The following is a 12,058-nucleotide window of genomic DNA, read 5'->3' as shown; positions in this document are numbered from 1 at the left end:
GACACGGCTTGTTTGGTGTGTTGGTATGCAGGTTGACGTGCAGGAAGAGGTGAATACTCACCTGTTGAAACACGACTGTCTGCACCTTGTTTCCAAAGCAGGACTGGGATCAGATAGGAGAGAGAGCTGAGGACACGGCGTACTGCCAAACCTGGGGCACCTGGGAAACAAGAAGTTGTTTCACCAGCAAACAGTGAGAGGATAAAACCAGAATCATCAAGGATCCCTCAGCTGCTAAAGCAACAAATACTAATATTAGCAAGGAGTTCATGTGCACAGACTCAACAATTACAACCCTCAAATATATCTTTACGGATTATTCCAGATCATCTGTTATTTTCATTTCATTTTTAGTTATTCATGTGTTTGTTGTTTACTGTCCTTTAAAGGTGTCTGATCTTTTATAAAACTTCACTATCATCGATATGTGTTTATCTTCATGATATCAGTAGTCTTCTTCATCCTCCCTCTCCTCCTCCTCCAGTTCTCACCCCTCCTCTTTTCTTTCCAACAATGTCCTCCATTGTTGTTAAAGCCAAACATTTACCTGCAGTCTATTTATACAGCTCAACCTCTCATGTGTCAATATTTGAAAGGTAACTGCCAAATATTGCAGCAATGTCAAAACCAATCTTCACAGTTTAGCTTGAAGTGGGTTATAAAACCGAGTGCAAAGCAGATAACGTGCATTCCGTTCGACACCCCTTTTCAAGTCTTTGGTTACAAATGTCGCTGCTTTCACAAACCGGAAGCATCCAGACCACAACTGTAACCGGAGCTGAAGTTTTCTGAAGAACATTCTAACACTGAAGTGGTACTGACTAAAAGAACAAACACTACGACAACCTTTGACCTTAGCACGGAACATACTGAACATACATTAGTCACATTTCATAAGTAGCTGGCTAATTGAGTCGGCTGCAGAATGTTTGAGTACAGTGAGATATTACAGGAAGGGCCCTTTGAAAAACTCATTACTGGCACTGAAATAACGCTCCTTAACTGATTCTGTTTCCTTGACAAATGCACAAATACCACAGAAATGTAAAAGTATGTGATTAATGTTCATAATCAGATAGTTTGGCAACGTTTCCTTTTTTCCAAACAGAGCAAACTGAAGGAGCTGACACTCACAGATCAGGTCAAAACATGTAGCAACACTGTCTAAAAAAGGGTTGGACGGGATACAAACGGGAATCATTGGGAGAATTGTGGGGGAGTCACATAGTTCCTCTTGTTGGCAAACTCTCTCAACCTGCAGCCAACTGCTGCTGTTCATTCTCTCATTGTCTCTCTGCCGGGAATCCAACACCTCAGCAGTTCGGGCTCCGCAGGATTGAGGCTAGATTTTGTTTAGCGTTGCTGTCTGTCGCCACTCCCTGTGGGTCCGATGCTATAGAGTCCCGCTCGCTGTCGCACCACCACATCTGTTAAAGGATCATAAGGGTGCCAGAAAGGTGCTCTGAATATAATAGTCACAAATGTGTATCGCATGATCTACAAATTAAAAATAAGATCGTCAAATGGTGTGTAATTTACTCACAAATGTTATTCCGATCTACACAGAAATACCAGGCACTCTCAACACGTTTTACAAATCACAATCTGAATTCAAATGACTGTGTTAAATATAGACTTTTAATATCAACTCCCGACAGTCTCAGGGCAGTTCATGAAACAGTCACAACATTTTCATTTATTGGTTTTGTGCAGAGCAACACATATTGGCAATTTCTTCTCATCCCTCTGCTGTCAACCAACAAAACTGTCACGAACGTGTCACTTCACACGCTTTGGGATACGCGGTGTCCAACACCAGTCTGGTGGTTGAATGTCCTCTGTTGTTGGACTCATCCACCAAAGTAGTCTTTTTTAATATGTAATACTTCTGAAGCTGCAGTAGACATGCATGGCCAAAAGAAAAGAAGGAGAAACTACTTTTAAGATTACGAAGGAACAATTTTTGGGATATGAACAAATATCACAACCCGACCTCTTCAAGAAGGAGGATGAAGGAATGAAAGAGGGAAGCTGAGATCACACAGCCCAACAAAACAGCACCGCTGGAAAACAAAAAACGTGTTGGGACATGGACCCGTGAAACTGTGGGTAAGTTATAAATCATGTGTAGCAGAGAACGGCGTCAACCTGGGATTGGCCGTCCCCGGTGATGATGATGTGGTGGTGAGCTCTTCAAATGGATGAAAGAAATTGAATAGATGAAAAAGACAGCTAATGTTACATTAATATGAATATGCACGGCTGCATGTGAACTGGAATATTAGAGGAATATTCATTTTCATGTAATAGCTCAATAGTGAAATATTTCATTTATACAGCACATATTTGCTGATCCGGGTTCTACACAGGATATGAATGACGCTTTCAAACAGTTTCAAAACCAACCTGCTAAGCTAAACAAGATCAAAAGTGGTGTCTATAGCAACGCAAAGTTCCCCAACGTTGTCAGAACTCAGGCACTGTCGCTTGATTAACCCTTCTTTGTGAACAGAAATGGATATCACACCAGCTGGATTCCTCAACTGGCTGGAATTCATGACTCAATATTGCAAAACTCTCAACTTGCAGGGAGAACTGCAGATGGCACCTGATAGAGTCTGCAACATTGCAACATAATCTTTTTTGTGGGGTCCCCCAAGGCTCTATTTTAGTAACCCTCTCATACACCTATACAGTACATGCGTCCCCTGGGCCAAGTCATGCATCGACATGACATTTATTTCCACTGCTATGTGTGTGACATGCAACTGGACATTTCCTGTATTTTGTCTTGCTTTGCCAAAGTTAGAAATTGGATATCCCAAAATGTTGAATGTTATGTCATGTTATGTGTGGCAGAGTCCGGAGTGGGTTTTTAAATGCAAATAAGGGGGGGAAATAAATATAAAAGGAAACTAACTTAGGGGTCAACAATGCCACCTGGGGACTTGCACCCCAGGATATGAAAACCAAATTTACTCAAGAGCACAGTCGCGACTGGAGAGGCAGAGACAGGGTAAATAGAATAAAGCTTTTATTTTGTAAATAATATTGTAAAGGAAACCTAAAAAAAGGGATTTCAAACAGTAAAGGAAAATATATTTTATTAACAAAATACAAACAAAGCCAACTATGATACTAAACATGAATGAAATTAAATATAATAAACTAAAATCAGGGGGGCTGAGGCCTCAATGGAGCAGACTACGGAGAGAACCCACCACTTCACTACTCTGGGGACAACACTACAACAACACATGCACTAAAAGAGCCCCAGCACCAACTTGCATGCGATAAGGGTGAGGTTTCACAACGACTGACTAGCCTCCCACCTGAGGACACCCAGGCCACCTAGAATATTAATAAAAACAAAACACCTGCTGAAACAAAGAAAATCAAGAGTTAACAAAAAAACAAACAATTGATGAGTAAATAACCTCAAAACAAACTTAAACAGAAAGAAAAGCAAACCTAACCAAAAACAAAGTAAAACAGAACAGCAGCAGGTGAACCACCTCCAGCAATTGACCACCACCAGGAACCAGCAAGAGGCCAAGTTGAGCCAGCTGAGGCATTTTATACCACACCCTGTCAGAGGGAGGAGCTAAGGGAGGAGTTTGGCTGGACTACCAGGATGCGTTCAACACCTCACTGTGCTTCACTACATATGCATGAATCCAGACTGAGTTATATGTTACTATATAAGTACACTAAAACCAGACTGTTTTCTACTGTCAGCAGGGGGCGCTCACTGTGTGAGAGACTTATGTCCCAGTGTTTAGCTCTTATCAGTCATTGAGGTTATGAACAAGCAGTAAGTGCACTCTTTGTGCCTCAGGTCAACACAGTCTCCTTCCACTTGACTTCTTATGGATAAACAGTCATTTGGGTGAAAATACATTTCCCTTGTGATCAAACAAAATAAAACAAATGAAGCGTACACATATGTTTTCATTTTAAAGCTGTATGTGAGCGCATCTCTAAACAGGAATAGTTTTATTATTAACTAGAAATTTACCCCAAAACTTGAAACAAAGAAAAACATTGAGGGAAAAGTTTGGGTCCATTCTCTCTCATGCACTCACATATAAAGCATGGGAGTCTGCCCATCAGGTCGACTATCAGGTTAACAACAACATTGTTTTCTTAACTTTTCTTAACTTTTCTTAACCTGAACTCATTCTTCAATATGTTAACATAAATACTACATTAAAATAAACAAATTAGTTGGACATCACTGGCTCTGGAACTGTAGATGAAGGTTTTTGTCTGGTGGGTGAGCAGGGTTTGGTGTTCGGGCTCAAGTTCACTGTCGTGACAGATTTGGTTGAAAATTGGGAAAATGTCCCTTCCATCTCCCTCGTCCTCCTCCGACTCTGACAACTAGTGAGGGAGGTGTGTGTGTGGAGCCAACAGTCCTCTGTAGCAACAGTCTCATGGCAGTTTCTGAAATAGTCAAGAAATGGAAATCTACTTATTTGTGTACATGGACACCAATTTTAAATGTTTTCCCTATTACGTTCAAATCTTTCAAACTAATGTATTTCAGTCGGAAGTATTGTTGGCACTAAATCTTCTTTTTCTCTCAGTCAGGACGACAACAAAACCAATGTTAGGTTTAGGCAACATAACATTTTAGGAACCATTTCATATGCAAGTATTTTTTTCGTGTGTTTACACGTCAACCACCGTTGGTGCCTGCAAACAACAACTTTTTTGAAACCGGGTATCAGAGTGAAATCTTTTGAATATGCAACTCTGATGTTGCCGTGTAAACTAGCACAACTGATCCCCATGGAAACGGTGACGTTGCAGCTCTACTTCGCACACGTGTATTACGTTTGCAAGCGTTTGTTAGTAGAATGGACACCTTATGATGTCACCGCCCTCTACTGGCCTGGCATGCATACTCTGAATACCTCTGAACGATGCCTGCCCTGAGACTGGGTTGTCTGGAGTATCATGCTAAATTTACATCCACTTTACATCCAATCACATGCGAAGAATTTGATTTAAATCCATCCTGAAATCAATCAATCAATCAATCAATTTTAATTGCCAGACTCAAGCTCCATTAAAAGACACCAACAATACAGCAACACATACACAGACAACAAAGAAAGAATTTAAAAAGGCAATTATACCAGTGTTTCCAATACTAAGTCCAGGATTTGACAACAGCATAATGATAAAATTACATGCAAATACATTTGTACATCAAATTTCTCAACAGTGCATGAATTGTGTTGACTTCTACCATACAGAATAGTTCACTTGCACTGCTCCACTTTGTTTTTTTGAGCAGTATACGCAACCCATCAAGATGCAGGATGCTCTAACTTCAGTTTCTAAAAGTCAAAATCAATGCAGCGGCCTACGGATTGATCTGCATGCAGTGCACGGAGCTCCAGGGTCTCAGTAATTAAAACATAACTAACAAGCTGGCAAAACAGGAAGTGCCTTGGCTGACGCCCAATCTTACTCTTTGTCTCCACCCCCCACCCCCACCCCCCACACACACACAAACACCCACACCCGGGTGTCCTCTCAACTAAGAATTTCCTTTCCTCTAGACTTTTAAACAAACATGAGATTTGAAGACAGTGCCCTTTGACTTTGAATTCGATGGAGAAACACATTTCCTTATGACTGTGTTAGACACTTTAATATCACATTGTGTTACTGTCAGTCAGAAATTAATCGTATTTTATCAATGAGTAATAACCTATTGTGAAGTTATCTTAAGGGAAGTGTTAACCTTGATTACTGTTAACTACTGTCAAAGAAAAATATGTAGGGAAAGCCTGGATCACTACAATCCATTTAGTGGACCACATTGACCTCATAATAATATACTAAACTCATTTTATTACACAATGCTTTACTATGACCAATTCCATCCACCGCTTATCCTGTATTCAGGGTCACGGGGGGGGGGGGCTGAAGCCGATCCCAGCTGTTAATGGGCGAAGGCAGGGTACACCCTGGACAGGTGGCCAGTCTATCACAGGGCCGACATGTAGAGACAAACAACCATTCACACTCACATTCACACCTACGGGCAATTTAGAGTCACCAATGAACCTATCCCCATCCTGCATGTCTTTGGACTGTGGGAGGAAGCCAGAGAACCTGGAGAGAACCCACGCTTACATGGGGAGAACATGCAAACTCCACCCAGAAGGAGCCCGGGCTGACCCGGGAATCGAACCGGGATCCTCTCGCTGTGAGGCGACAGTGGTACCCACTACACCACCGTGCAGCCCTACTATGACCAATTGTTTTATTAAATGTGGTTTCTATAGCAACAAATCAAGGATTCATGCATAATTATTGTCAAAAAGTCTCTTGTCTCAGGTTTCCGTCAGACTGCAAGTGGAATACCTAAGATACCTGGCTTCATTGATGGGCAGACCAAAGTCCATGAGTCATTTCAATCTCCAAAATACAATCTGGTGATGACCTGGCCTTCATTAAACATGTTGTGTGTATGAATTGCATTCAGTATTTGCTGAAGGCCGGGCCTACTCACATCATAACTGACAAAGAATGTGTTAATAAGGCCAGTTATGACCTGAGTGAGAGTGGAGAGCTGAGCTCTAAACGGAATTATTCATGCCAAGCCCATAAATGATTCATAAACGAATGAGTTGTTAATTGTTGTGAAATACACATTTTAGTCATTTGGGAATGGGACTTCTCAAAGATAATGAAGAATGAGCTCCTAATTTCCTTTTGAGTGTGTGAATGAGATATGATTTGATGTCAGGACAAAAACCTCAGCATCCCATAACACATTCTTATAGATCTGCTGTCATACGTCTTCATATTGTAGTTCCCTACACACCGGCTAAACCAAAGAATTTAGTTTAGTTTAGTTTCACTTTCATTGTCCTGACACTTCCTTACCCACTCACCCATACTGTCCTTCACCTCTTGTCCTGCAACATGACATCCATTACAAATAAACGTTAGCTCAATTATGTTTCCAAGAATGCCATGTGACTCTAAATGGACCATAACTTACTAAATGAACATCATGCTGTATTTAAGAAAACTTGAAATGAATATTTGAGCCTAAAAACTCAATATTTTACTGACATAATAAATCAAGAGAGAAGTAGGGTCATTTTCTCATAGACTTGTATACAATCAGAGAGGAGTTGCCCCCTGATGGCCAGCAGAGAGAATGACAGTTGGAGGCACTTCAACTCCGGCTTCACTTTTCAGATCCGACCCAAGGCCATAGCTCTCTCCCTCGGTTAGCGACTTTCTTTCTATAGCCCACAGTTGTTAACAACTGTTCTGCTAACGTTAGCTATCGTACTTTAGCTTAGCTGTTCCCTCTCGCACTCTCCTGCTCTGTAAGCTGTGTGTCACATGTTTAGTCATTCCTCTGCCTCCTTAAGTGATCATTCTAGGCTTCCTGTCAAGAATGTAGTTTATTTGCTGTGTTCGTGAATTGCACCATGGAAACTCAGTCGTTATCGGCTGTAGTAAGCTGGCCCCGATTAGCCGATGGGGACCTGGTCTGATTTGGAGACGCAGCATTCATCCCAATTTGGATGGAGCAAATCACCTATAAATAGATCTGAGTGAGTTTATTAGTGGACTAAAGCCAGACAAGTAGAACCCAATATAAACAGTGTCGCCAAGCCACTTAGAATAAGTTAAACAAAAGTAAACTGACGAGTAGGTACACATAATAACTGTCACAGTCTCCACCTGTTCGCGGTACATTTCCACTCACCTCTGTTCATTCATCATCCCCTGTGACATTTGAGTCCAACCGCATCAATGACCAAATCAAAATGAACAACACCACCGCCACAATGCAACTACAGGATAATTAAATATGGACTGTAGAATATTCCATATCTGTCATCTAAAGCTGGACGTCTTAGTTTAGTTTAGGCAACAGAATCTTGTAGGTTTAGGAAAACCAATACCAATGTCTCATTTCAACACAACACTCACGTGGTGTCTAACAACCAGGTTAAAGTCCTGTGTTGACCCATCCATCCCCCACCATAAGGAGTCTTTCTCTATCTGTAATAAATGACTATCTCTGGACGTTGTTTTAGTACTGCACACACAAAATAAAATGAACAATTCATGTCCCTCAACAGGAAACCAATGATTGCTTTTGATTGCTGGTGATTATTCATGGCCTGCCGTGTGGGATGAGGCTGAGCTGCTCATGGAATTAGAAGAAAATAAAGCTCCGATTTGGGATTTAACCGTGACTAACACAGATGCCTTTGTATTGTCTGAACTAGGGCTGTGATTGGCCGCTGTTGTGTGCATTAATACAGTAAACAGTGAAGCCATGCTGTACAGCTGCTCCGATCCCCCCTTCCAGGAATAGCCTGGGAAAGTGATTAGGGCAGAAATCCAGCACGCAGCGACTGACTGTAGTGTCTGATATAATAGACAGAGAGGCCCAGTGATGTCATGCCATTGTATATTTCTACATAATGCAATGCAAACAGAGCCAACTGAAAGCAGCCTAAAAAGGTAGTTGTAGATCACTTTGTTGGAATTATATCGCTGGGAAATCAGTTTATTCTGAGAGGTAAATAAAACTTGCAGTCACCAGTCTGTGGGAACTCAATGTCTTTTTCCATTAGTTTGGTTTAATCTATCCATCAAGCATGACTGGACTAGTTGCTGCATTGGCTAAATCATGCTGTTGGTTGGTGGAAAATAAGACAAACAAACTGAAATTTAGGTGGATTTTACAAACAGAAGAATCAAAGTGGAAAGAACTGCATTCAGTCGTAGTCATCACAGGGTTCCATGGAATTGAAGCCACAGTCGCCCGAGCTACCGGCCGGGCCCCTCACTGCCAGGGAGGTAGGGGGGAAGGGATAATGGAGGCAGGGGACAAGGTCTGGCACAGTGCCACAGACTCCCAGCCAAAAACTGAAGCCACATTAAAGGACTGCGGCACATAAAACAACCAGTGCTTTTGCTTGTTTCACTCTAGTTGCTACAAATCATGTACTGTTTACTGTAAATAAATGATTCCTCATTTTGCAAAGCATAAATATAATAATAATAATAATAATAATAATAATAACTTTATTTGACTAGCACCTTTCAAAAACAAAGTAACAAAGTGCTTTACAATAAACACATGAATTAACAGAGATACCCTTAAAAAGAAAACAATTAAACGAAGGAAGTTAGATCCATGGTATAACTCCCAAACGCACAAACAAAACAAAAATCATGGACTCTTGAATTAAACTGGCGTTCCACCAAACTGTAAGAATCCCTCCTAGTCTGGTAAGACAGTCTTAAAAGATATAGTAAGGCCCTCCGTAATGCCAGAGCAGCCTATTACTCAACTTTAATAGAGGAAAAATAAAAACAAGCCCAGATTTCTTTTCAGCACTGTAGCCAGGCTGACAACGCGTCACAGCTACTGAGCCATGTATTCCTAGAGACCTTAGTAGTAATGATTTTATGAACTTCTTCCTTGCTTCTGAGAAAGGACTGGTATCTGTACTTGTCGTGCTAGATCTCAGTACGGCGTTTGACACCATTAACCATGAAATCCTAATATGAAAACTGGAAAACTTAATTGGCATTAAGAAGCCGCAATAAGCTGGTTAAGTCTTATTAATCCAATTGATCTCAGTTTGGGTTAGGGTTAGTGTTAATGTTAATGAAATATCCTATATGCGTACTGAAGTTAGTCACGGTGTTCCACAAGGTTCTGTGCTCGGACCAATTCTTTTCAACTTATATATGATTTCCATTTTAAGTTGTCATCTTGTAACTTCATGTTAACTGTGGTTAAAACAGTCAAACCTTCTCCAAACAATCTTTTTTCTCACACATTTCTGTGTGTCTGGACATTTAGCATTCCTCTCAACAAGTGAGTCTATAAATAGACCCTAAGCTCAGCCGCTGCAGATGTCTGAAGAGTGGATGACCTGACTCACTCACTGAGCTGGATCATATCCATATAGTGCTATCACAGTAGTCATCCAACCAGGCTCCTGGGCCCACAGAGTATATGCGTTGTCAGCATACCACTGGGAAGCATGTCATCCATTCTTTAGACTATGACACCACAGGATGGATGGACAAGATGAAAATTAAGATGTAATTTGCCCTCTTTTACACCCAATAACAATATATATCAATATAGCATGTTTAATTCAGTAACTAAATATTCTATATGAAATAACCACGTTATAGTGTATTTTTTTATAATCCTAAATGAAAAGTATAGTCTAACAGCTGAATAAGCACAACATTTTAAGTGAAATTATAGAGAAATTAATAAATATATCTGTCTATGAGTATCAGATTAAGAGAATAGTTTGATTTAACTACACTGGGCCATCAGCAGAATTCTTAGCAATTCAGATGATCTGAGAAATGTGAGTTTGTATGTTGTATTATTAATTTAGGCAAAGTTATTGTGTATCATGCTGTTCAGAAATGAAGCCAACCTGGATGTGCCAAAAATGGCAGTTCCTGAAATGGACATAGTCCTCAATAATAACAGTTAAGCATGTTTACATTCTGGTAGGGAAAAAAACAGCTTTTTGTCTCTGTAGCTAATTTCCCTGTTTATTACAACTGTAAGAGGGTGAATTTGTATAAAACTCACCTCTTTAAATTATATTAGGGTTTAAACGGGTTGCTTTGGGGTCTGTCTCCTCCACCATCGTATTTGCATTTTATTCACGTACACCAACCCGGTTACATCATGGCTGAAATAACCACTATGCACATGTTGGATGATGTCATGAACTCAGACAGGATGGCATTTGGTTTTGCAGCATATCTGGGACTTCACATCATTTCAAGATTAATTTTATTGTCACTGTTTTTCTGTACTTTTCACATCTGTTTACATGTTGCATTCTTGCACTGAAAGTATTTATAACATTATTTATCCTTTCCAATTTATGCTCTTAATTGTAATTCTATTTTATATATATATATATTTTTTTTTACTTTATTTCACTTTAATTTATTTGTGACTCTTCTGATGTATATTTATTGATGCTTTTCAAAAGTTGAGTTTTCACTGAGACTAAGTATTTCATTACTGGTAACGAATGCTTGCATTGCTACCAAGTACGTGACAATAAAAATCTTGAATCTTGAAATGTTGTGAAGTCCCAGATATGCCACAAAACCAAACGCCATCCTGTCTGAGTTCATTACATCATCCAGAGGTGCTCGGTGAATTTCACCTAGCTGTATTCACTGGAGCAGGACGCACGTTGGCTGGTTTACTGCGGCTGGATGAACCCAAAATAAACTGTGATTTAATAGCAATAAACGGATCAAAAGGATGCTGAAATAACTCCATATAGATGGTGATTAGATAAACTTTTAAAATGCTTGTTTTCTGAATGGAGTCTGTCATTGATGGGTGCCATGAACTTGTAAGGAACTATTTTTCCAGGCGTAATAACAAGTCTTGGCTCTTTCGTGATTGACAGCTCAGAGGGCGGAACCAAAATATAGATAGATAGATAGATAGATAGATAGATAGATAGATAGATAGATCGATAGATAGATAGATAGATAGATAGATAGATAGATAGATAGATAGATAGATAGATAGATAGATAGATAGATAGATAGATAGATAGATATACTTTATTGATCCCAAACTGGGAAATTAGAGTGTAGCAGCAGCATTACACACAGTGACAACACAGTAACGAAAGATAAAGAACACAATATGTAAAAAAAAAAAAAACATATTGGAAGAGCAATATAAAAAGTATAAGATGTATAAATCGCAGTAGATTAAAGTGCAAATTGAACAGTGAAAAAAATAAATAATAAATAAAAATCAGGTGCAGTGAACAGATAAACAGGGGCTTGAGGGGTGTATTGTTATTATGAACAGAGTTTTAGCTGTTATTGTAGAGTGTGATGACATATAAAGGAGCTGAAAGGTACACCTCGGTCATGAATGTTGGATGCAGACATGATTTGATATCATTGAATGGATTTGAAAGGCTTTTATTAGAGTAACAAAGTGCACAGTGATTTTCACAAGGTTGAGTTACATAAA

The sequence above is a fragment of the Eutrigla gurnardus genome (genome assembly GCF_963514095.1).
Source record: "Eutrigla gurnardus genome assembly, chromosome: 18".
NCBI classification, from domain to species: domain Eukaryota; kingdom Metazoa; phylum Chordata; class Actinopteri; order Perciformes; family Triglidae; genus Eutrigla; species Eutrigla gurnardus.
The sequence above is the reverse complement of the archived record's forward strand: the minus strand, read 5'-3'. Positions refer to the sequence as shown.